Source organism: Lissotriton helveticus, chromosome 4_1 (assembly GCF_964261635.1).
Source record: "Lissotriton helveticus chromosome 4_1, aLisHel1.1, whole genome shotgun sequence".
Taxonomy (NCBI): domain Eukaryota; kingdom Metazoa; phylum Chordata; class Amphibia; order Caudata; family Salamandridae; genus Lissotriton; species Lissotriton helveticus.
In genome coordinates, this window is record NC_136063.1 from 415,685,344 (window position 1) to 415,711,854 (window position 26,511).

At 44.5% G+C, this 26,511-nt stretch overlaps 1 protein-coding gene across 1 annotated transcript in view; it reads right to left on the bottom strand.

The window, feature by feature from the left end:
- Positions 1-26,511, bottom strand: part of SPAG1 (sperm associated antigen 1) — a 906,455-nt gene that overhangs the window by 564,354 nt on the left and 315,590 nt on the right. The gene's annotated exons all lie outside the window — the stretch shown is intronic.

The following is a 26,511-nucleotide window of genomic DNA, read 5'->3' on the forward strand; positions in this document are numbered from 1 at the left end:
AAGAGCAGGAGTTACTCATTTTGTTTCTTGTGCCTAAACATCTTGCAGTTGGTACTGTTAGGTTTGGAGGGTTGATTGGAAGCAAGAAACCTGTTAGATATAACGTTATTTTTGTGTTCTCACCATTGAGTTCATAGGGTTGCTTTGTAATAAAGAGAAGAGCACAAACTAACAGGGTGAGAGCACAACACGTTGCTCAACACTCCAGTCGTCCAGCACCCAGGCAAATACACCAAGAAGTTGCATCAGTGGCGAAGAATGTTTGAAAATGATCTCAGCCATAGATGCTGCATGGCTTGCACCTGAATATAAGGTGGCAATTTTATTTAGTTGGATTGGTTTCGGAGCACAGCAAGTCTTTGACAAGCTAGCAGCAATTGGCCCACCACATAGGGATTTATGTGACAACATTGAAGGGGACCAATAAAAAAGCACTGGCACGTCTGTGTAAACAATATGCTGAGGGACCGAGTATAATGCTCGCGAGACAACATTTCTTCAAAAGGAAACAGAGTGCGGATGAGGGTGTAGAAGATTATGTGTCGCCATTCAGGGTTTTGGCCACTACTTGTGAAACTGGTGCAAACAGCGACACATATATTCGAGAGCAATTTGTGTTCTCCTACTTTAAAAAAACAAATTCATGAGAATGTGCTTAGTTGCACGAACCCCGCGTTGTTAGAGACAATTGATCTAGTGAAAGGGATTGAACACTCCACAATTTCGGCAAAAGCAATTCGGTCAGATCTTTCTGTAAATGCCCAGAGTATGCATGGGGACAACTTAGGGGGACACTGTAAATGTAGTAAATGTAGGCAACAAAGCCTGGAAACAACCTTTTGAGAGAAACAATAGTGTGTGTTTTAGATGTGGGTCGAAGGCTCAGAATGGTAGCAGTGCCAATTGTTGGAAAAGGGTGCTCACTTAGCACAAAGGTGGGTCATTTCCAAGTAGTGTGCAAAGGTGGTAAGAGATTCCCAAGGATTAACAGTATAGAGGTTTCTGAAAATGCAGATATCTGTACAGAAAAATTGAGCAATGTTATTCTAACAATTGAGTGCAATACTGTACTTGAGTCAAACAGGATGAAGGGTCTGATGAGTAACACTGTGGTTGATAAATGTAGGAAGCTGGCTCTCTATACACTATACCAAAGAGGTATAGTCTGCAGAGTCCAGTGGATCCCCAGAGGCTAAAGTAGATAATACTAACGCTCTCTTTTAAGGTAGTGTGGGCGAGCAGTTATGCTCAACAGAGGGTAGAGTTAAGCAGTTGTTGTACACACAGTGGCAATAAATGAGACACACACACAATTAATACATTTAGGACCAATTTATAAAAATAACACTTGGTTATATTTATTTTGTAGAACCACATAACTTGGTCTTAGGTAACCCCATTTTGCAATAGAAATACTTTTCAATATCAAATTTCAGACTTTGCTATGTTAACCTCTGGGAGGAAGAAAATATTCAGCTTACAGATAGGTAACATTGACTTACAAGACCAGTCTTCAGGAGTTAAGGACAGTATTAGGCAGGTTCAGTTAATTACTGACAGTACACCATCAGCGGCACAGAGGCGGATGGGTGCAAGGTGCAAATACAGTCTTGGGGGCCCAATACAACTCAATGAAGAATGGGGTAATCGAACAGAGGCTGCTTACAAGTAAGTGGCAGAGTCTTGGGGGAGCCAGTCTCCGGGGCCGAGGCAATCACTGGTCAGAGTCCAAAGCAGCACCAACACTATACCACTAGCGACACAGGGGCCGGCGGGTAGAGGGTGCCAACACAGAGTTGGGTGCCCAATATAAAGCAATAAAGAAAGGCATAACTGGAAAAGGACTGCAGCCTCAGGCCAGGAGGCCAGTTGAAGGGAACCAACAGCTGGAGAGGTAACTTACAATGCTCGGGAACGTAGGGACACCTTTGGTCCGCATCACCAAGGCCCTGACCAGTGGATGACGGAGGGTCTTTGGTGTCCAAAACAGTTTACCGGAGCAGGTCGTAGTTGAGGGGGTCTCCGTGCAGAGGCTGCAGGTGACGTTGAGGGGTCAAAACATAATGCACTAGGGCTCTGGAGGACTGCGGAACCTCACTGGGACTCGGGCCGGAGGAGTCGAGTGCAGAGGTGGAACCGGGAGCAGGGTCACAGAGGCATTTACTTGAAGTTTGTTACTGATGAACAGGCCCACTGTTCTCGGGACATCTTGATCTTTGTTGAAGGCAGACAGTCCTCCCAAGCTTTTGGAGGTCACTGAGCTGCAGAACGAGTCATCTTTTGGTGCAGGATTGTCAAGGGTTGCAGTCAGTCTGGAAGGGCTGGGGCGAAGTCAGCAGTAGCCTTCCCTGCTGGTGCAGCCCTGTAGTGTCCTGCTCTTCTTAGGTCATCAGGAACTAAAGTTCAGCGTCTGGGGATGCCACCTAAATACTAGATTAAGGGTTGTTACAAAGGAGTGACAGGTAGTGGCCAATGGGCCCCTTTCTGGGGTGTCTACACCCTCTGCTATGCCCACCTCCAGTGGGAGTGGGACATAGACCTAGCTCTGATTGGATAACTCCCACCTTCTTCAAGATGCCTGAGGGGTGGTGCTGACAAAGGGGGGCACACCTCCTAATCTAGCTGAGTTTTCCCACCTGTTCTCCCATCAAACGGGGGTGAGGACAGGGAGGGAGCCTGCTCCTTCTAACAGGAGAGGCTGGGGTCGCATTACAAAGACAGCAAGGCCTTTGAAGATCCCCGCCACAGATGGCTCTTCCTAACCAGGGGGAGGTGTAAACACCTCCACACAGGAAAGGCATTGTCCTTGACATATGTGCGGGTAGAACCCCATGAGATCAGAACATTGTCTAGTGGTAGCAGGCAGGCTTAGGCCAGTCTGTGACCACACTATCGGTTGGTAGGATTCAGGGGACCCCTCTAATGGGTCCTCTGTGTACAATTTTTAATAAATCTGACACTGTAATCAGTGTAGGTGTATTATGATGAGATGTTTGGTAACAAACATCCCATACCTCAGTGAAGGCATTATGAAGCAGAGGGACTTGTAATGACGAGTGTCCAGCCCATGTACTTACTATGGCTTCCTTGGTCACTTACAATATCCAGGAATTTACATGCATATTGCAGGAGCTCATGCCGATATGCCCTCACAGGAGAAGTAGTACACCCTGCCTTATGGCTAAGGCCTGCTAGAGGGCTATCTTACCTATATCCCATGCAGTGTCTGTGGGCATGGCACACAGGGATGTGTAGAAATAACAATTGCAGCACCTCTGTACTGTATGAACCAATCGCACAGCTTTGAGTGAAGTAATTCACAAGTCCTTACATAGTTTTGAAAGCGTTTTAATTCTTTAATTTTAACAATTCATCCAGTTTCACTTTGCTGTTTTTTGCTCTGATAAGACTGTCCAGAAATACCCATTGCTTCACATGAGGCGGTTGTGCCCATCCAAGCCTCTTACCACTTCACGTACGGGACATTAAATTCATGTGGTACAGCAGATATCTTTAATCCCAATGCATTTCGGGCCCTCGTTTTAAGCCCTTCTTCGGGGGAAGCTGTTCAAATTTAAAAATGATATAAAGCCTATGTTAGTCAACCATAATACTACAATGTCATTTTATAATAACTGCGCATTCCATGTTTAATCGAATCCATGTTCTGCCCTCAACATCCAAAGTAAATCCACCAAATGCCCTCTAGAGTGTTTCTAACCTTGCCGAAAGTTCACTGTGCGCAGTAACCACCCCCACTCCATCCTCAATATTAAACCTGCCATTATAACCGCACCGCAATGCCAAACATTCGACCCACCCCTGTGCCGCCTTTTTAAGCTACATACTAAACGAGACCCTAATCCCTGTAGTTAAACTTGCAATTTAAAAAATCGACCGAATCCCTGTGCACATGACAAACAAAATAACTCTTAAGAAACCACTGTATCTCATTTACCTGCTAGACTGTCAATGCTGATTTATGTCTGCTCTGCGCCCTTCTCTCAGCAACTGCCATTACGATCAAGTGCTGAAATCCTATCACGAGTATTTAAACTTTAAAGATCCTTTTCGTTCCAACATGAATCGAGACAGTCATGTTGGAACGGAAAGGATCTATGGACTATGTTTTGTTTAAATAATGGGTTTTCAATGCGCACATTTAAAGATTCTTGTTCAAGATGTAAATGTATAATTTGATGTTCAGTTCACACAAGATAAAGTTTACACACAATGAGTTCAGGGTAGTCATTGTGCACGATAAAGTTTTATCAATTAGGTTTGTTTTGTCACAGGTTTTTATGGGATTTGTAGTTAATGAGGGAATGTAGGGAGAGTTGGGAATGGCACGTGACAATGAACGGGTATGCAGGCTCTAATTAGCAGAATGTGGAGTTGTTGGAAACACCTGAGAGAGAATGGGTTGGCGCCAGAAAGAATAGTTTAAATAGCGCGTTTAAATACTCGTGATAGGATTTCAGCACTTGATCGTAATGGCAGTTGCTGAGAGAAGGGCGCAGAGCAGACAGCATTGACAGTGTAGCAGGTAAATGAGATACAGTGGTTTCTTAAGAGTTATTTTGTTTGTCATGTGCACAGGGATTCGGTCGATTTTTTAAATTGCAAGTTTAACTACAGGGATTAGGGTCTCGTTTAGTATGTAGCTTAAAAAGGCGGCACAGGGGTGGGTCGAATGTTTGGCATTGCGGTGCGGTTATAATGGCAGGTTTAATATTGAGGATGGAGTGGGGGTGGTTACTGCGCACAGTGAACTTTCGGCAAGGTTAGAAACACTCTAGAGGGCATTTGGTGGATTTACTTTGGATGTTGAGGGCAGAACATGGATTCGATTAAACATGGAATGCGCAGTTATTATAAAATGACATTGTAGTACTATGGTTGACTAACATAGGCTTTATATCATTTTTAAATTTGAACAGCTTCCCCCGAAGAAGGGCTTAAAACGAGGGCCCGAAATGCATTGGGATTAAAGATATCTGCTGTACCACATGAATTTAATGTCCCGTACGTGAAGTGGTAAGAGGCTTGGATGGGCACAACCGCCTCATGTGAAGCAATGGGTATTTCTGGACAGTCTTATCAGAGCAAAAAACAGCAAAGTGAAACTGGATGAATTGTTAAAATTAAAGAATTAAAACGCTTTCAAAACTATGTAAGGACTTGTGAATTACTTCACTCAAAGCTGTGCGATTGGTTCATACAGTACAGAGGTGCTGCAATTGTTATTTCTACTTATATATGTGTCATGAGGGCAGGCACGGTCCCAGTCGGCACGCAAACTGAACAAACATTGAAAATAAGATAACGTTGAAAATACGGAAGAAACAAGTTAAACAAGGTGTGCATATGCCATCCTCACATGGATTGTACACAGGGATGTGTGCCATGTCGACTCTTCAGTTATGTCTGTGGCAGTGTGCATATGCTTGGTCAGGTGTCCCTTAGAGTGGCACAATTTATGCAGCTGCCCTTAACACCTTGAACGCTATGGGGATTTTTCTCCTGTGCTGGGATTCTACAGATACCACTTTACATGACGAGCTGGGCTCGTCATCAGCGTAGCAGGAGGCTACTGCATGACGAGCCCAGCTCGTCATGAGCGTCGAAGGGGTTAAGGACCCCCTTTAGCCACAAGGACCCTGGTACCAGGGGTACCCTTTACTAGGGAGTTATATGTGAGCTAAAGCGGTGCCAATTGTGGAAGCAATAGGTACAGTTTAGGGAAAGAGCTCTGGCACAGGGAACCTGGTTGGCAGGGACCATGTGCATTTCCAGTCAAAATTACATCATTGTCCAGGTAAAAAGTGGGGTCTAGCCATGTCAATAAAAGGCACTTTCCTCCAGTGACATACAGCTTCAAGTCATGGCTGACTCTGGATCTCCAATCACAATCCATTTCACGAGAATTGGAATGGTAAGGCAGTACGTGAACAAACGGATGTAAATCCCAAAGCATTCGGTGAAACAGAAAAAGATTGGCTAGGGTATTTCATGTCAAGAGTGGAATGTTTCGGAAGATACACTGTCACCAAGGTGTACGCGGCCATCAAAGGATGGTATTTATTTTTTTGTATAAAAGCCTTATTTCGGTAGTGCACCATAAAAGCATATATGATACAAAAAGCCAGACATTAGCCTAAAAAAAGTCCTTTAAAAGAGAACAAATTCTCAAAAATGTACACCAATGTTTAAGAAGATAAATACTCAAGTAAGACTAAAATTTGATTAATGTTCTACTACATATCATGCTTAGATAAAACATGCAATACTAAAAATAAAACTTCAAACAAAAATGTGCAGTTCCTATTTTAAGAGTATGCAGCGCCCATACTTGGGCTCAATCTAGTAATTACAAGAGTTGTACTAAGTGGTTACACTGATTTATATCTAGGGATATCACACAGCTTTTTGACATGTTCCTAATGTGTGATTTAGATCAATAGGTATAGGGCCTGATCGTAGGGGTTTTATTGTATAGTCCAACTGTTATGTAAGTACTTGGCTACTGCAAACACAATTACCTCTTTAGCTTCTACTCGTACCAGCCTAAGAGCAATGGAGCACGGTTTCGCACCATGTAGTCTGCAAGTTGGTAAAATCCACCTCTTTCTAGGGCTGGCGTACACTGAGCAGAAGAAGAAATTATGTAGAAGGGTCTTGTCTGCACTTAGGCAAACTTGGCAAGCAGTATCCAACATCAGCACAGGGAGTGTTCCAAAGCAAAATTGAATGTACAATAAATCCAGAATACCTTCGAATCAACAATTCAATTTGAAGTTCATGTAATCAGCAGAGAGGCGACCTATACTTTTATTGCTCACCTCTACACTCATACATATGTGTAATACCGTTTGTTTGAAAGCTGGGTCCCAGGGGTCCCCATGCCTCAAAGATTTTCCAGGCCCAGCTTAGAAAGGGTTTACTTGATATAAGAAAGCAACTTGATCACCCCCGCCCCTTGGCCAAAGCCACTATCGACATAAAAGCTTGGTAATATTTATCCAAAGCTGGAGTTGACCTCAATATTCACCAATAGGTAATCAGACTGAGTCTAGCCTTACTTGTGGTTGATTTTACTCCAGTATCCCAAAGCACAGGAAGAATAGGCATGCTCACAGGGAGGTTTAAAAGTGATCTTAAAAAATTGTTTTCACCCGATGCCAAGGGCGCAAGCTCCACATGGCCCCATAGTTCAGCCCCATACAGTGCACTACCTACAGCTTTTGTTTAGTAGATATTAAGGGCTGGCTATACCTGCCGTGTTTGAGAACAATTAAATAATCTTAAGACTCCTGATGCATAATGAAAGTACACTCTTCCTAACTGTGAAGCAAATGCATATTAGAGGAAAGCCTGATTCCCAAATAGTCAAATTCGGACACCCTTTCCAAGTTAGCGCCTTCTAGTGTATTCTCGCCTCTAAAGGATCTGTGAGGGTTATTAACCATAAATTTGGTTTTACTCAGTTTGACTACTAAGCCTCCCGCCTTACAGAATCCCACAAACTGATTCATCAGAGCCTGAATGCCCACTGACGGCCTAGATACCAAAGGAGTATCATCTGCAAAGAGCAGATTGGAATTCTACGCCCAGCTAACATTGGTGCATCTCCTATACACTGCCCCATGGCGGCCACATCATCATTCAAATATAATTCAAAAAGGCTCCATGCTAATACGCATTCCTGCCGCACACCACACCTGGCCTTTTTCTGATCTGTAAGCTTCTCTTTATGTCGCAACTGCACTTGCACAAAGGTGTCTGAATGCAGGCGTATTAAGATAATTAGTGGAGTAGGAATTCCCCTAGCTATAAGTCTTTTCCACAGCATATCACGAGAGACTAAAAACGAAGCATGTTTTTAATCCACAAAAATAACATACAAATTTTTTATTGGGTGGCAAGATTTGGCCAAAATGGAGCTGTACTTGAAACGGGGAGCACAGAATCCCATAGTAGTGGGTGGCATCCTCATAAATTATATGGAGGAGGATTCATAAGTCGGAAGTGTTAAGGAAGGTTCACGTTCCGCAGAAATAGAAAATATTGTGAATCCATATACCAATGTATTTAGCGACATGGTAGGAAATATTAAGGGATTTGAACATAACATCTGCCTCAAACTAGGGGCTAAACCAGTAGTCCATAAAGTTTGCCCTTTGCCATAGAGCACGAGAGATGAACTTAAATTCGTGTTGAAGAACTTATGCTCTGAAGGAATCACTGCACCATGTGACTCATCCGAGTGTCTTTTACCCATCATGGTTGCAAGGAAAAGATTTGGCGAGGTCAGAGTTTGCACTGACTTACACTCACCAAATAAGAATATTCTGATCAACGCTCTGTCCATCGCCACCTTTGGTTTTTCTTTGTTCGCCCTAAGTTGGCAGGGTATGCTCAGACGTGAGTCCCTTGCTCACTTTGCCACTGGAGTCAAGCAAGCCCGGCTGAAGACGGCTGTAATGCTAGAAACCGGTCCTGGGAAGCTTGATTCCGGTCCAGGGAAAACATGGCTTGGCAGTTCGGGCTGGACTGTTCCCATGAGGCACAGGGTCAGACTGATTTGCATATAGCCATGTCTGAACTGGGATGGCGGAGTGAGCTAAAGAACGGTGATGGATTAAACCCAGATCAGTTGACTGGCGGTGAGTGTTTGTATTGTCAACGCTCTGTCCATGGCCACCTTTGGTTTTTCTTTATTCTGATCCACTGCCATCCCCTTCCCAAAATTCAGGAGATGCTGGCCAATTTAAGGGGGGCAAGTTTTTTTCCATTATAGACTTGCGCTAAGCTTATCATCAGATACCACTCACAGGTGAGTCATAAGAGTTGACCACCTTTGTGACTCAGTTTGGAGCTTTTAAGTATCTGAAGTTGCCCTTTGGCCTGGCCTCCGCAGCTAGTGCCTTCCAAAAACTCATGAACAATCTATTAGGGGAGATGGCGGGGGTAAAGGTGTACCAAGTCTATATACTAGTTTTTGCCGATAGTTGGAAAACACATAATGAAACATTGAACAAAGTATTGTCTATATTGTCTGATGCAGACATGACAGTAAGGCAAGACAAATGTAAATGTAGGTAAGACAAATGTAGATTGGCCACACAGTAGATCGCATATTTAGGGCACATGATCTTGTCTGATGGCATCAAACCAAAGTTTTCCTTGATAGAAGCCATACGAAACGCTGAGACAGATGTATTTAAAGATTATTATAGGTGGCCTTCCTTAGAAACAAAGGTGAAATCCATGATTGATGGTTTTGCTGAATGTCTGTTGTAAGATAAATGGTGGAGAACAATTGAAATCCCACTTCATTCAGTTCCCTTTACAGAAAAACCATGGGACAAAGTTGGTCTGGATTTTTCAAGCCCGTATAAGATATTGTCCAGCAGCAGCAGGTATTTTATTTTACTAAAATAGTATCACTCCAGGTGGATTTATTATCTGTTTTGTGATGTGCCTAGCGCTGAGAATGTCATCAGATTTTTAGAACATATGTTCACGTTGGAAGGATCACCAAAAGTAATCATCACAGACAACGGTACACACTTCTCATCACATTGTATGTGCACATTTTTTAAGTCTCTAAGATGTTCAGCATCTTAAGATGGCACTCTATTGCCAATTGTCGAATGGCCTAGTTGAGAGTGCAAACTGAGTAGTGAAGGAAGTTGTCCAGACAGCACTATCTTCAGGGCAGAATGTTCAGGATTTTGTAAGAACAGAGGTATGGAGTTACAACACTACACCCTACAGCACCACTGGCACTGCACCGTTTACATTGCTCAGGAGTAGAACAATACACACAAACCTATTCCTAGATTTGTTAAGATGTAAGGGTGATTTGGGAGAATCTGTAGCAAACAATGTTACAGAAAATTCACACATGATGTAGAAACAGAAAACCATGAAAGAAAATTTTGACGCAGGAAAAGTTTAAAAACATGAATCTGTAGGCTGGTGACTGAGTATTAATAAAAAGCCTGAGAAAGGTGCAGATGGTATTATCAAAGTATTGTTGCCTGTTCATATAAAGAAAGTGAGCAGCGAGTCAGCCCTTCTTAGTGACAAGGGGTGGCGAAAAAAGAAAAGTCTTGTTTGTCGCTTTAAATTACAGGCAGATACCATGAAGAAACATTATAGGGTTGAAGCCGGTCAGTGTGATTGGTCCAATTGGTTACAGTCACATCAGGAAGTAATACCATAAGAATCTGGTATTACAATAGTTAGAATGCAATCTGAAGGTGGCTCAACTCAGGACCCCATCAGCAGAACTTTTTGTGACTAGTGTAAATGGGTCAGACAAAAGAGAAGTACGGGTCGCCAGAGAAAACAACCAAGCAGATTCAATGATTATGTATTATTTTGACACTACATATTATTTTGCACACTATTTATCGTGTTAAATTGCGTTCTTTATAAAGGTTTAAGGTTTTAGCTATTTTATTTTAAAGGGGGGATTGTAGTAGTATGATACAAGTTGTAATCATGTATCATAGTTGTATAAGATATTTAAACATAAGTATGTTTATCACTGGGTGGCTACATTCAGTTCTAGTTCTACACTCAGGAGTAGAATGGTGCCTGTGAGATTTACCAATAACGCTAGTCAGTTGCTAGTTGAAGCTCAGACCTGCCAGGCATTACCGGTTGTGGGTGTATTGGATTACTGAAATAAAGCTATTGGAACAGCACCTGTATCCATGCGGTTCCTCACCACATATAGCCTTTGAGAGGGCCCAAAGCAGAGCCGTGCATGGCAAGATAGAGAACGAACAGGAAAACCTGAGAAAAAATGGATAAAAAAGAATTGATCAGTCTTTCTGTACACCACACCAAAAACTTTCTTCAACGACCGGCGTATACCGTCTTGGTGGAGGGTAGCATATCTGGCAAGATAACGTTACATCCTTCAGTCGGAAGGTCGAAAGAGATCAACTGTCGCTGCTCAATCTCCATGCAAGAAGCCAGAGCATAGACCGGTTCAGGTGGAGAACCTTCCCATTCTGCTTTGAGAGAAGATCCTCCCAAAAGGGCAGCCTGATTGGAGTACCGATGGCTATGCTCAACAATCAGGATACCAGACTTTCCGTGCCAAGTCCAGAGCCAGGAGGATGACTTGGGCCAGTCGTTCTTCATCTCCTTGAGATCTCTGGACAGAAGTGGTATGGGAGAAAAGGCACAGAGGAGGTAGGAACTCAACCCAAGATAAAAAGTGTCTCCAAGCAAGAGCTGCCTTGAAAACTCCAGCACGCAGAACTGCTTACAATGCACGCTCCCTGCATTGGCAAACAGATCTAACCCAGGCTCTCCCCACTACTGAAAATAGACCTCTACCCACCTTCGGATGGAACCGCCTTGCATGGTCCGCTAGGCATCTTCAGCTAGGTTTGTCTGCTATGGTGTTCACAAAGCCCGCCAGATGTTGAACCACAAGGGAAATGCCCTGACGTTCCAGCCAGACACTGCGTTTCTTGACAAAGGGTCCACAACTCCACCCCGCCCGGTTTGTTGCAGTACCACATAGCGGTGTTGTCTATGTAGACCTGAACCAGTCTTCCCTTGATGGAATGCTGAAAGGTTTTCATTGCCAGCTGGATCGCCCGCTGCTCCAACAGGTTGATATGGAGTCCGGATTCCGCCAGAGACCGGAGGTCTCTGATCTCCACCTCTCCCAGATCTCCGCCCTACCCCAGGAGTGACGCATCTGTCACTACAGTCAGATCTGGTTTGTCTGCCGCTGTCCCAATCGCAGTTGTTTAACCATCTCTGCAGATCTTGCGCTGTTGCCTCCAAGATCTAGACCATGTCGTAGAGATTCCTCTAATGCTGTGCCCATTGGAACTTCAGGTCCCAATGCAGAGCCTGCATATGCCTGTGTGCATGTGTCACAAGCAGGATGCAGGAGTCCATGAGGCCCAGCAGCCTTAGAGTAAGTCTCACCGAAGTCCAGGATAGAAGCCGAAACTTGATATCATAGCTTGATCCTGGTCTTGCCATTCTGGAGGATAGGCCCAAAACTGTAACATGTACAAAACGGCCCCAATGACAATAGAGCGTCTGAGAGGGAGTCCGGTGTAAATTCAGCAAGTAGATGGTGAACCCCAGCGAGTACAGGTCTGCCGTTGTCTGGAGGTGGAAGACAACAGCCTGGGGTCGAGATAGAGAAAGACTGGCATCCAAGATGTCCGCAGATGAGCTGCAACTACAACCATCATCTTGGAAAACACCAGAGGGGCACTGGTGAGGCCAAAGGGAAGCACGGCGAACTGAAAATGCTGTTGTCCCACCGTGAACCGCAGAAAACGCCTGTGGGCAGGCAGGACAGGGGTTAGAAAGTATGCGCCCTGCAAGTCCAATGCCACCATCCAGTCTCCCAACACGAGGGCAGACAGGACCTGAACTAGTGGGAGCATTTTTAACTTATTCTTGAGGAAGAAATTGAGAGGGCACAGGTCTAGAATAGGGTGAGGACTCCGTTCTTTTTGGGCATCAGAAAGTAGCAAGTATAACAACCACAACCTCCATGCTTTCGGGTGCATGGAGCACGCATCGGAGCAGACCTTCGGGTCCTGGCTGCGCTCGAGGCACGAAAGTCAAACAAGGATGCTGGTCTGTCATCAAATGTTATCAGGCTCCGCAGGACTTTAAGCTGGCCATCATCAACGTCATTCATACCACACCAGTGGAAAAAATCCCCCCAAAAATTGACTACGGGGTAGTTTTACCAAATCTGTGCTCACTGGCATGAAAAGAAAAGAACCCTGGTGCGGCGCCTATATAAGCATCGCAGACATCACTTCCGGCGTGGACAATGCCAAGTGGAGCTGAATGCCACAACGTACTGGCGTGCAGGGTACTGTTCAAGAAAACATTTCCGGATCCAGTCTGATGCCTTAGGATAATTTTATGGTAAGGAGTCTGCGGCTATACGTCTCTATCAGAACTGCTATCTGAGCGAGCTGCTTTAGGAGCTCGCCATGCTCGACTACCCATTGCTACAAAGGAGGGCACAGCCCACACACAGAAACTTCCAGGGCTTTACCTTGAACAAGTGTAATTTTGGTGAGGCTCTCCAGGCGGACAGTGCTGGCCACCAGCTCCAAGTTATTCCATTCCACCCACCTGCTCAAGCATAAAGTGCAAATCGGCCTTTGGCAGGTGGTGAAATTAGGTAAGTTGTGTGGAGATGTGAATAGTGGAAGGCCGTTTTAGGGGTGTCTAGTGCCCCAGGCCGAGGCAGCGAATACAACTACCCATACAACAAGAAGGAGAGACAACAATCAGAATAGCAGACAACAGATGGTAGGAACATACAGCTATTCTTAGCCAAAAGACTGATAAAGGAGGAGACAGGACTGGAGAAACAATCCAACGATGAGGGCACCACTGAAAGAGGTGGAGTCGTGATACCGTGACACCTCCTGAAGTGGTGGCAAATAACATGAATTTGTCAACTCCCTAGCACTGGGAATATGGCAAAAGAGAAGGGCGCTGCCCCCAGCAATAGACTAAAATGAATAAGCACGCAAAGCCAACACCAAGACCCATCCCATCACTCCCAAACCTCATAGCTGATCTTAATGCAGAGGACTTAAGCAGTGAATGCAATACTGATTTTATCCTGCAATTTACCCAAACTATGCGGTCATCGCTGGGGACTAAGATTATAGAAGAGGCCTTGGATGTATCGCTACTTCACAGGACCTCTTTGATGGTAGACCAGGTAACCACAACAGAGTGGGATCTCTGATGGAAGACACAATTTTCACCCTCAAATCTATAGTGGCTTGTCTACTAGACCCGTCCTAACAGATGGAAGACCCAGTGGAGGATGCACAGGGGTACATGCACTGTGCAAACCAATCCCTGAAGAGACTGAAGGCAATTCAGAGCACTTCTTTCCCACCTTGCTCTTGTGATTGATCCCGACGGATGAATTATCTTAATTTTTCATCCATGAACAAGCTCATCAGTTCCTGCTGACAAGACTCCACCCCTGTTCACCCCCAGATCCACCAAGGCCCTCTACCTCACAACGTCATAACTACATGCCCGTCAGAAGAGTGAGGTCTTCTATGATTCAACAAGAGTGATGCTTAACCCCAATTAAATGATGCAAGTCCAGCACAAGGGGCTATTTTTTGTGGTCAGAAAACAGAAACTTGGTGCCAAATTGAAACTCAAACTACACAATCGGCTATTAAACACCGACTGGACATTCTGTTGTGCACAGACTGGAGACTTCTTACCAAACAGCTGGCTAAGGATGTTACATTTCCAATTCCTTCACCAAACGTTTAACAAACTAATTGGCTTGATAAAGTGAGGACTTCGAGAGGATGCAATGTAATATAGGTATAAGGCTCCAAATGTAGAATTCTTGCATCTTGTGGGCTCTGCCCTCTGATTAATAAATATTCACAGGTGATCACTGAAACACTTTCTAAAATGGTGGATTATGCTGTTCTATTGGACCCCTAAGTAGTTCTACTGGGTTATGTTAAGGATATTTCTGCAGAGATACAAGAATACGCTGCTTTGGCATTGCTTTTATTGAAAAGACAAGTGACTAAACACTGGGGGAGGAAGTGTGTGCTCATACTAGAAGGTTTAAAGACCTTATATATTTTAATAAACAACTTGAAATGTATGTGGAGGTAATTCCACAGTCCTCCTATTCCGGGGATATTTGGGGCCCACTAAAGGATTATCTCAAACTCAAGATCCACGCCAGGTGCTAGCGATTAAAGTCTAAAATAGGTTCAGGGATGTGACTTCCGCGTAGATATCAGCAAAATGATATAAGTACAAAATAAGCAGATCATGTGCTTGCATACTATATGGAAAACTGTTGTATGCATTTATTCATGTTTGGGTGGGAATTGTGCAAAGGTTTTATTGAATTCCTACTCATATATTTCCAATACGCTGTATAGAAAAGCCTGAATGTACTCCATGGGGAATATGAGATTTAGAAAAAAGGGGGCCCCTGCCTAATGGGATGAACCCTAGCATGGAATCAGTACTTTAGAAAATGGAGGAGCGAAATTGCACCGGGTTTTGTGCCTATTGTACTTAAGTCAAGAAGAACGTAATGCTAATGAGTCAACTAACACTAAATTTTATTTTTTTTAATTTTTTTATTTATATTTTGATATTTTGTTAATTCTCAATCATCTTATTTGTAGAAAATATTTTTGTTGTTTTGGTTCATACATAAAAACTATAATCTATATGACAAGAATACCGTACATGAAATAACAAAAGATACAACAAACAATCCAATTGAATTTATAAAATACAGAAATACATTCCCATTTCTACGCGTTTCGGCGTGAGCCTTCTTCAGGAAGTCTGTATTTATACACAATATGTTGACTTGGAGATGGAAGTATGAGAAGGGTAACTTGAGTCCGTGGGAGAGTCGGAATTAAATATCAACTCGACTGTGGTACGTGTTGCATCTCATCTTGTATGGAGAGTTTCCTCTTCACGTAAATCAAACGGTTTGTAATTGCAAGGGTTTATGGACAGAGGGAAACCATGTCACCTGCTGAAGACCCACTTAATACGACGGTAAATTCCAAACGACCAATGGGTTCTGATTCTAAATTTTGAATATCTCTCGTCCGATATGATTAGTGGATCGGCATCATTGTTAGACTGGTGACCGGGTACATGGAGCAGGCGGTTTGCCTCGGATCCCTTGCCTATGAGGGAATATGGCAAGTAAGGAATGCATTTTTTACTTTAACATTCAAATTAAAAAATATCATGGTGATGCAACTGGACTAATAAATCGTTGCTCTCCGTTCCACTCAGGCTGATTCTGTAAGGACAAGCTAATTTCTTTGTCGCACCAGAGACAGCAGGAGACTGGGTCAAGGAACGAAAGTCTTTAGCGGCCAGCCTCATAACAGGGAACAACCGAGACAACAAGAACTGAGGGGAAAAAGGAACCATGCACCAAGCCTTGAGAGGAGCTCTGACCCAACTGAGTGCTGAACAAATTAGATTGTCCGATATTGTGAGAGAGGTTCTAGTCTCCGACCAAGATTGCCCTTCAACAACTGACAGGGCTGATGCCAGCGAAGAACAAGTTAACTACCTCTGGTAATGTTCTTTCTGGTAAAGATTCTACCGAGCACAGATTCCTCTCCTTTTGAATATTCCCCAGGCGTCAGACTGGACCCAGACACTTTCCTGCAGTACCTTCTGCATGCCGGTAGGTATTGCAGCACAGCTCCGCATTGATAACGTTCCGCTCTGGAAACCATTTGCGGGGCCTAGATAGGTGTCACTCCTGCCCACTGATGTCAGTTGTTTTCCACTGTCACCCACCCCCAGACAAAAGCAGTACTTATTTGGAGGTTGGTCTATGAATGGACTCAAACCAGAAACTACTCCAGGCTCTTCTCAGCAAACCAGACCGTCCAGACAATACTGTTTCGGCCCTGGTAGAATGAGCATGCAGTCATTACGAAGGCTGCTTTTTAGCCAATGCATAACCAGGAATGAGGATTTTTTTTAAAAGAGTACTTGTCCAAGGGCCCAAGAACTACAGAAATCTTCTTGTCCTGTAAAGAAATCCACTTGTCCCACCTACTGCCTAAACAGTTTAGCTAGTCCCTCACAGATGCATTATCAGTCTACTGGAGCCTCCAAAGTAAACTTGCTCCTGTATACTCCCTGTCCTCCAGTAGTGAGGGATGGGGCAAATTCTTAGAGAAAATTATTACTCTCCACATTGCTCTCACCAGAGGTGCTATATCGGTTTCCTTATGTATTCCTTTCCATAAGCTCTATACCTCTTCCACTGATTTTTGGTAATGTGTGTTGGTCCTTCCCTTCTGTTCTCGCACAATACAAGCTTCATGCTCTTCCCCATAGATTGGATAGCCTTTTTAACTCCAGTTTCTCACCACACGCTCTAGTCCATGCCCCTTCTTCCACTCTAACATTACAGGGTTCCTCCTTGCCCTATCTCCCCTCACAATAAAAGTTTAATTCCCCTTTCTCCACTCTCTCCCTATAGTCTCCATGCTTCTTACTCACCAATATCTCACCTCAACACTAAAACCCTACCTTAAACCTCTTTGCTCACAGACTACCAGGACTTATTTGGCCCTTTTTAATTACGGTTGGCTAATAGTAATGCTGTTGACACCTCCCACTCCCTACCTCTTCCTCATCTTTCGCCCGTCCTCTGGTGACATTTTGGGGGACGTTTTCAGGATTGACAGTCCTGGAATCATGCTGTAAGTAATATCGCTGGTCAACATGGAACATGGGTTGCTTAATAATGCAACTTGTGCAGTGAACACAAAATGTAAAATAAGTGAAAGTATCTTTCATTAAAGAATACACACTTCCAAATAGAAATGTATACAGCATGCAAGAACAATAATGCTAGTGCAGGAGGTTGGCAATAAGGAACAGTCAAAGCATCACTACAGGAGACATACTTGGGTGATGAAAAAGACTAGGTGAAAGGAAGGTGGTTGTAGCACAAAGGAGTATATCAGGTGGAAAAAGATGTCCTATGCGACAGAGCAATGGCACAAAGGAGTGGAAGGACTGGTGATGGAGAATCAATCAACACTGACCCATCCTGGCAAGGGCAGTGGAGAGTGGCTATTCCAGCAGCACACTAGTTGCATCAGTGAGAGGATGCGATGAGATAAGTGCCTGGCACTCAAGCATACTTGAGATGGTTAAGAAAGATAAAGGGAGAGGGGATCGACACACCAGATGTGCCCTGATGAAATTGAAGAAGAACAAGCAGCATGAAGAGGAGTGGGAAGGATGGCAGGAGAGAGGCTTAGATACAGTTCAAGGGACTTGCAAGTTGAGTGATGTCTTGAGAAATCAGGTGTCTGGTGAAAGAAATGGGAGGGAAGCCTAAGAATTCCACCAATCAATTTTTTTTATTTTGTTTTCCTCAGTGGAGGAAAAGCTAGGGCACAGAAGTAGCGATGTCTTGGAATCTCAGTGACAAGGGGAGTGTAGTGTCAAGTGCAGGGAATACGTGCCAGAGGGAGAGGGGAAAAAATCTGATAACAAAATAAACACAAAAAGGAGGCAGATGTTGTTGTGCAGGAAATAAGGTGCAGGAGGTCCCATAGTTTCGGAACAGAAGAAGAGCAGCTCTCTGAAATAAGCAAAATATGTAGACGGACCAGGAAGCTGGATGCTGAAATCTATCGCTGTTCAAATTCCATCAAGGCAGTTGCCGATTTCCAGCCTTTGAATTCAGAAAATGGAGTACCATTAAACTGAACAACACCATCAACTGTTATTTATGAAGCACCATGTGAAAAACGTTATCAGAGATAGGTGGATTGAATTGGGGATGTAAAACCAGTACAAAAGCTGGAACCATACTGGGACACCATAACAAAGCCTCACAATAGAAAGCTCTATTTCCAACTTAGAGTGGGCATATTACCCATACAGTCATTTACTGCAAGATGGGTTACAGTAGATGACACCTCTTGCCCTATTTGCCATGTAAATTTGGAGTCTTTGGCCCACTTGTTATTTGTGTGTCCCCCCCTATAAAGTTCCGCAGCGTATATGATTGGCCCCAATTTGTAGAGCTCTTGGTACCCGAAAACATGAGGTAGCGCTTAGATTAATTCGCACTAAAACATGCGGTGAAAACGCATAGCGACCGTATCATCTCTGCCAATAAATCACATGTTTATCTGGGACAACTGTATTGGGGCTATTCAGATTAGCAGGGCCCCGGGGGGACTAGGAAAAAGCAATTTTCGCTGCCCAATGCTGCCGGTTTATTGTGTTTTCTTTCTCTAGGAATTAGAAGGGATGCAGTGTTATGTGGTCCTTCTTAAACAAACTGAGTACCCGGGTTGGGGTTTTAAGCATCTGGTGATTCTGGGCAAAGGGAACACATAAAAAGGAAGGTTGTGAATTTAAGCCGTGGTATTTTGAGTACACTCTACCCACCTTTGGCCTCACAAAACATAGTCTCCACCTTTGTCCCTCGACAGAATAATACACAGTGGTTGTCTTACTGGGGGAATTAAAACGAAAGAGGCTCTGGGCATACAAAAAGAGTCTTGAATAGCCATGTGTGCTTTTAAAATACCGGTATGCTATTACTGATGTGTAAAGTGCAGTGATACTTACGTTGATTATGTGAATGCCATTGATGCGGGATGTGTTAAGTGCAGTGATACTTACGTTGCTTTTGGAATGCCATTAATGCAGGTTTGAGTAAGTTTGGTGATTGTGTGTCCCTAATATATGCGATATATACGAATCTGTTTCACATCAAAGGAAAGCAAAAAGGGGCTCTGCTGGGAACACCGGATAAGGACTGTGGACATCCCTGACAGGGGACACAGACAGGCCTGCACTTCACTGCTTCTGAGGGCCGCCGGGCTAGAGTGCGCTCGCCCAACACCCAGCCTAGCTGGTGTGGCGCGGTCCCAGTTGCATGGTGCTTACGGCCAGTCTGTGTACCCCCAACCTTTTGGCAGGTAAAAGCCGGGTTAAGTCCTGGTGGTAGAAAAAATACATTGTGCTCGCAGTGTTATCACAGGTGTAGGTGCCCTAACAGTTGTTGGGGGAAAGAGGATGGCCAGTAAACGTGGCGCAGAGCGTTACCGCATGGAACATATGCTGCAAGGTATGATGCGTAGTATGGCAACAATGAACAGGAGATGGGGAAAGTAGAACAGATAGGAAAGAGCGTGGCGGAGCTCAGGCAGATGTTGGATGATCAGGCTGGGCCACCAGGAAGGCCCAAGTGAACAATAGTACCCCCGCAGCCCAGGGGGGAATTGGATCCATTACCCAAGCGGGCTAGAGCCAAGAGGGGGAATGTTCAAGTCCCAAAGCAACATGGTGGAGAGGGTCCTTTAGAGGGGGGTGGGGTTGGGGGAGGGGGGTCCTGAAGGTGGGCTGGTGCCACCGGTGATCCCTATACCTACTCCTCAGAGCCCGGCAATTATACCTGCAACACCGGCACCTACAACACCAGGGCCAACACCAAGTTTAGTGCCTCTGGTGGTCCCAGCGGTAGTCCCGGTGGTACCAACGTCTAACGCCATCAATTAAGACATCTGCAGATTTAAATATGCCTCCTTTGACCAGGCGGTGGATATGCTGAGAATTTTGGGACCAGGGGCCTTGTTGGCAAAGTCAGATATTGAATCCGCTTTCTGGATACTGCCGGTTCATCCTCTAGATCAGCATCTACTAGGATTTTCATTTCAAGGCAAATTCTATATGGATAAATGTATGCCCATGGGTTGTTCTGTTTCCTGCGCCGACTTTGAGAAATTCAGCTATTTTTTGGAGTGGGTTGTTAGACAGGCAACTGGGCACCAACATGTCATGCATCATCTGGATGACTTTCTCTTTCTCGGGTCGGCGGGCTCTCAGGAGTGTGCTTTGGCATTGCAGGAATTTTGCGTGCTCATGCTGGCTTTTGGGGTGCTGCTGGCGCCGGGGAAGATGGTGGGTCCAGCAACGACATTGAAATTCTTGGGCATTGAACTTGACTCGGTAGAGGGCTGTTTTAGGTTACCTAAAGACAAAATCATGACATTTAGAGCAGCACTCTAGCAATGTTTGGCCAAAGACAAAGTGACACTGCATCAACTACAGCAGACTGTGGGCCAGTTGAATTTCGCACTGAGAGTGATACCCATGGCACGACCATTCTCTCGCTCAATCTCGCAGTCCAAGACAGGTCTGCGGAAGAAGCACCATCACACAAGACTGCCGGCCGAGGTCCGCCAGGACATGAGTATTTGGATCGCATTTCTGGAGGGCTTCAACGGCAGGGTAGTGTGGCTCGGTCCCCCACTACGTCTGTGGAGTTAGGTTTATAGACTGACGCTGCGGGCAGTGTGGGATTTGGCGCCATACTTGGAAACAAGTGGGTGGCACAGCAGTGGCCGGCATGGTGGGAGGAGAATGGTTTGACAACTAATATAGGTATCCTGGAACTATTTCCAATCTGAGTGGCACTGAAAGTTTGGCCTCAGCAGTTGTGTAATCAAATTGTTTAGAGCTGCCTTTACACTAGCCTTTTATGGGGCGTTCAGAGTAGGGGAACTGGTGGCTAGCAATAAGCAGGACCTGCTAGGTGAACTCCAGCTTGAACACACAAGCATATCAGGTGATGCGCTGTTAATTACCATTAGGAAATCAAAAACTGATCAGGAAGCCCGTGGTTAAGGGCTCGTACTTCATCGGGCACAAACTAATCCATGCTGCCCAGTGATGCACGTGGAGGCCTTCCTCCACCAGAGAGTAGGTGCAGGGGGGGGGGCATTATTAATGCACTGAAGCAACTGCTAGAGGATTACACATTAGCAGTGTGAAAAGAATTGGGAGATGGTCTTCCAACTGTTACAAGCGTTATGTGCGGCTGCACATTTTGTAAGGGTGGCAGAACAATTAAACTGATGCCTGTCTTGTCTGTTTGATTGTATTTCAGTTTCTCAAACCTGTCACGCAGGACGGAAACTGCCATCAGCACATCACCAGCAAGTATCTTCATCACGGCGGACCCATGCACAGGACAAGGAGACACATGTTGTATGGGTTATTGGTTATTCCTATGTAAAGCGTGTTAAATTTGTTTTTCTTACAAATAATTACAGACAGAGGGCTGAACAGGGAGGTTTCAGGGTCTCCTTTCATGGTAGGGGGGGGTCTCTGCCTCAGTCAGTTTAGGGGGTTTGTTACAGAGTTGCTCAACAGACACACCCCGCCGCCCTCAGTTGTTATTTTACATTTGGGCGGGAACGGACCTGGTAAAATTGGGGCGAAGGGTCCTGATGGAGGAGATAATCTCGGAGGTAGGCTGGTTAGCTAAAAAATGCAAGGGCTGCACCATAGTTTGGTCACACATGATTCCTAGACTCAGATGGAGGGGAGGGGATTCTGTCAAGGCGTTTAATCACTCGGTAAAGAGGATCAACAGTAAAATAGAGAAATTATTTCGGTCACCTCAATTGCAAAACATACCACATGGGTGTGTCAGGGGGGGAACAGTGCTTCTTACAGGATGGGGTTCACCTGACTAGTGCGGCCAACGACATATTTTTGGAGAACATCTAGGCATGGCTAGGGGATTTTAGGTCTAGGCATGACCATGTAGAGTAGGAGGATAAGGGGGGGCGGGGCAGATAGTCGGGCAACTATGCTGGCCTGTGGCGGTAAGGTCATGATTGGTGAGCAGTCAATTTAAGGTCCTTAGGGGTGGCGTCATTCTTGAATGGGGTCGCCCAGGGGGAGGGACAAGTGGTCTCTCCTAGAACTCCAGGGGCGGTACATTCGGTTGGTTGGATGGGTGCGGGGAGTCAAGCTTTCTTTAGGCTGGTTGGCCACCCCGCACGTGCACTATGACGTCATTAAACGGCGCAGAGTGCATTGGCCCCCATTTTGTTAATGAAGTTCATGGAGTGTATGAGGGTAACCGGGGCGGGGGGTACCCTCTCGGTAAACGCGCCCTCTGCGCATGCGCACTCATATGTGAGGGCGTGGCTGATTGATAAGGATCTGACACCGGTTAGCGACCTTGCCTTAGGACCAAAAATATGATATGCAGAAAATTAATAATGTGGGATTATGATTCAAAATATTAGTTTTGGATAGGAAATAATCTGTATTAGAAGTATGTTACGGTTAACCCTTTGATACCTGTCTACATGAATTGTAATCTAATGTCAATTACATTTTCTGCATAAATGATTGTGTAAATATTGTTTATTTCAAAGTTTTAATTTGTTTTCATGTTTTAATAAATACGGCCGGGGGTTGAAAGCCCCCCGCCTTCCAAAGAAAATCCTCTCTCATGTCCAATTTCTAATAATTGTGGGGGAGCACGAGGTAGGGGAGGGGGGTGGTCAGTAGTCCCTGACCAGAGTGAGATGTCAAGAGCTTTGCCAGAAAAAGTAAAGGACGTAATGGAAACCATAGTTGAAACCAAGCTGGTTAGAAATAAAAAGGGACTTGTAAATAACAAGGACCCTCTGTGATTAGGTATCAATCCTGGGACAGGGTAAAGCATAAGGTGAAAAACAACATTCCCAGGCAGTGTAACACATAAGCAGTGTAAGACAAGGAGTTCACAAAAAAAGTTATATTAATAAAAACAATAGATTTTAATGATTACAACAATTCTTATTAATGTTAAAAACAGAATCAATAACCTTCAATAGTACATGTGAAAATCATTACATATTAGACAATAAAAGAATGTGGATGATGGTAGCTTCGACGCGCGCTTCGACACAGGCGTGTCTTCGTCAGGAAATACCATCAGATTAAAAAATTTATGGAATCCATATGGATGTGGTCAGCCTTGTTTGGTAGGGATATTGACAATGGATATAACCGGCTGGGGAGTAGACTTCTCATCTCAGTCAATGTGCTGCAAACGATGCATGGAAGGTGAACAAGCAGCTAGAAGCGGCGTTTGTAAAGATTCTGCGCTTGTGGTGCTGTCTGTGGCTTACTCTGATATTTAAAATTGCACAGGGACATGCACTGATAGTTAGGGCACTACCGCCAGCCGGTTATATCCATTGTCAATATCCCTACCAAACAAGGCTGACCACATCCATATGGATTCCATACATTTTTTAATCTGATGGTATTTCCTGACGAAGACACGCCTGTGTCGAAGCGCGCGTCGAAGCTACCATCATCCACATTCTTTTATTGTCTAATATGTAGTGATTTTCACATGTACTATTGAAAGTTATTGATTCTGTTTTTAACATTAATAAGAATTGTAATCATTAAAATCTAATGTTTTTTTTAATATAACTTTTTTGTGAACTCCTTGCCTTACACTGCTTATGTGCTACACTGCCTGGGAATGTTGTTTTTCACTTTTGAAATAAAAAGGGCAGACAGATCGTGGAATGGATAGCTAGGAGAAGGCGGCCAGATTATATTGGGACAAAGGTAGAGCAGGTTAATTGGCTAGGGCACAATAATACTACAGCAGCTATTTGTAGGCCAAAGGCAGTACCGTGAAAAAAGAGCCCTAATCTAACTAGCAAGATGAGTACGTTTTTGAGTGGTGTGCCAGAGTGCCATGATAACTAATACAGGCAAGGAAAATGGGTCACCCATCCCCTGTTTTGGTAGTCTAAAAGAGCTATATTTGCAGTGCTGTAGGCTCACCAGACTCTCAAACCCAGGTGCCACTACACCTGCTGCACTACTGATAACTATGCTCTGTATGAATTGGCTGACAACTAGTGTAATCTGCCTACCTCACGTTTAAAGCCTGGTACAGCAGACTCTGCCTTCCATCTTTAGTAGTCAGTAAATGGAATACCATTAAATTGAACTATAGTAAAAATGTATTCAAAATGCGTAGAAAACGTGGAATTGCAGGGGGCATTACCTATATTAGAAGCAAGTTACTAGTAATTGCAAAGAACCTAAGACGGTAAGGGAAGCGCGGTATTGTGGAGAGAATTGGGCTCTACCTTATGGGTGATGAGAAATGGAGTCCATTTGATGGGGTGGAGGTCAAGGCTACTTAAAGGCAGATTATTAGGGAAAGACGTGAGAAAGATAGTTGGAAAAAGGAGCATGCCCAGGGGCAGTGCAGACAAATTATCGAAGGGAAAATGTGCTTACATTACGACAGAAGAAGACAGAAGTGAGGAAAAGAAATGATGCAAAACCAGGAGCAGGCCCAGGCGACAGAGGATCCGAGACAGATGGAAGGAATCGGAAGAGCATAAGTCGGGCATCTTTAAGTGTAATATATTGAACAGTGTCTTCCCCACACCCACCGTTCCCTTTTCTTGGCAAGGTGTCTAGAGCCGGTTTATTCCTGGTGGAGAGGAGGCAGTGTAGGTTAAAGCCCGAAATTCTGGTTTATACAAGCCTTCGGGGTCAAAGTATCGGAAACCTGGCGACAGCAGAGGAGCCCTGGCAATCTGACGAGTGCAGGATTAACAGGAAATACAGCGCAGTGCATAGATCGATTCAGACGTATAGGGAGGGTGCTCTCCAGTTTTACCGAGCTGCATGGCTAGGTGCCGAAAGAGGCTGAGGAAGTTGTAAGAAAGAGGAGGAGGCGGGAGAAGGGCTTGTTAAGTTTGGCAAAGAGGGTGCTACGGGCGTGTTGTCTTGCCGTCTGGTAAAGTGTCACTCTCAGCTCCTGGTAAAGTGTCACTCTCAGATCCAGGTAAAGTGTCACTCTCAGCTCCCTGTAAAGTGTCACTCTCAGCTCCCGGTAAAGTGTCACTCTCAGCTCCTGATGTGGTGTTATCGTACGTCTGTGCCTCTCGTTATATTTATACCGAGCCTTGAATGTTCCATCTATAGGCCGCTGCCAATAAATGGAGATCCTATTACTCAATATCCTAGGGCGCAGTTTCAGACCTACGATCAATAAACTCCATTAAGGAGTTGCCTGAGCCAATGACAGTTCACCACATATTTCTCACAATAGAAGGTGATTTTTGTTCATTGTTTCTGTCTCCCTGATTTGCTGAGAGTACCAGGGTGGCAAGGCCCTGGCCCTTTTTATTATAGGTATCGTAATTTCTCATAGAAACAGGTAATGCAAAGGATTTCACTTTGAAACAAGACATACTTAGGTTGTACCTATATTAGTGGCAGGAGGGCAAAATAACATTTTACTTGTCTAATGTACTAAACAGAAATGGAATCTTCTTGCCCTCAAATCAAATCCTCATGGCCCGGACATTAAGCGATACCATTTCCACCCCCCCCCCCCCCCCCCCCCGCATAACAGATCTTAATGCAGAGCATGGTCGAGGGGGAAATGGTTCTCTTCTACAACGGCTTGCCTGTTTTTTGTCCCAGCCCACAGATCTACGCAGAAGCTCAGTGCTCTCTTGGGGTCCAAGCTATGGAGTCTCTCCTCCTCCTCCTTAGATTAAAAAGTAAGATGTTAGCAAGGTGATGTTTTGACCGACATGAAAGAGCATAACAACCTTAGGCAAAAAAGATGCCACATCAGTCAAAAAAAAAGTGCGTTGTCTGCAAAGAAAGTGGTGTACAAAGTTTTAACACAGAGAGCTTGAAGATAACTCATACACGTGTTCTGATATTATGACAATGAGGATCACAGTCTTAAGGATGAGGAGCCACAACGAACAGCTGTGAAGCAACTCTAATGGAGGGAGTACACATCAAAAAAGTGAGGCCCAAGTTAAGGTACCCCTGTGCAAGCCTTTGAAGAATCGCGTGAAAATTGGAGACTTAAACAAGGAAGGATGATCCAGCAACCACAAAAAAGCAGAAAGAAACTTAAGGTCACCTTTAACTCTCTGGAATTGGATCGTCCTTAGGGCCACTGTCACAATTTTGTGATTACTTTCTAAAACCGTTGGTGGCACCAAGGACATACTTAATAAACTAAAGGCCATGCCCTTTGAACCAGAGAAAGAACTGTTACTAACCCTGGTCGTTGAAGAAAAAAAGTTATTTACCTGTGACTATAGT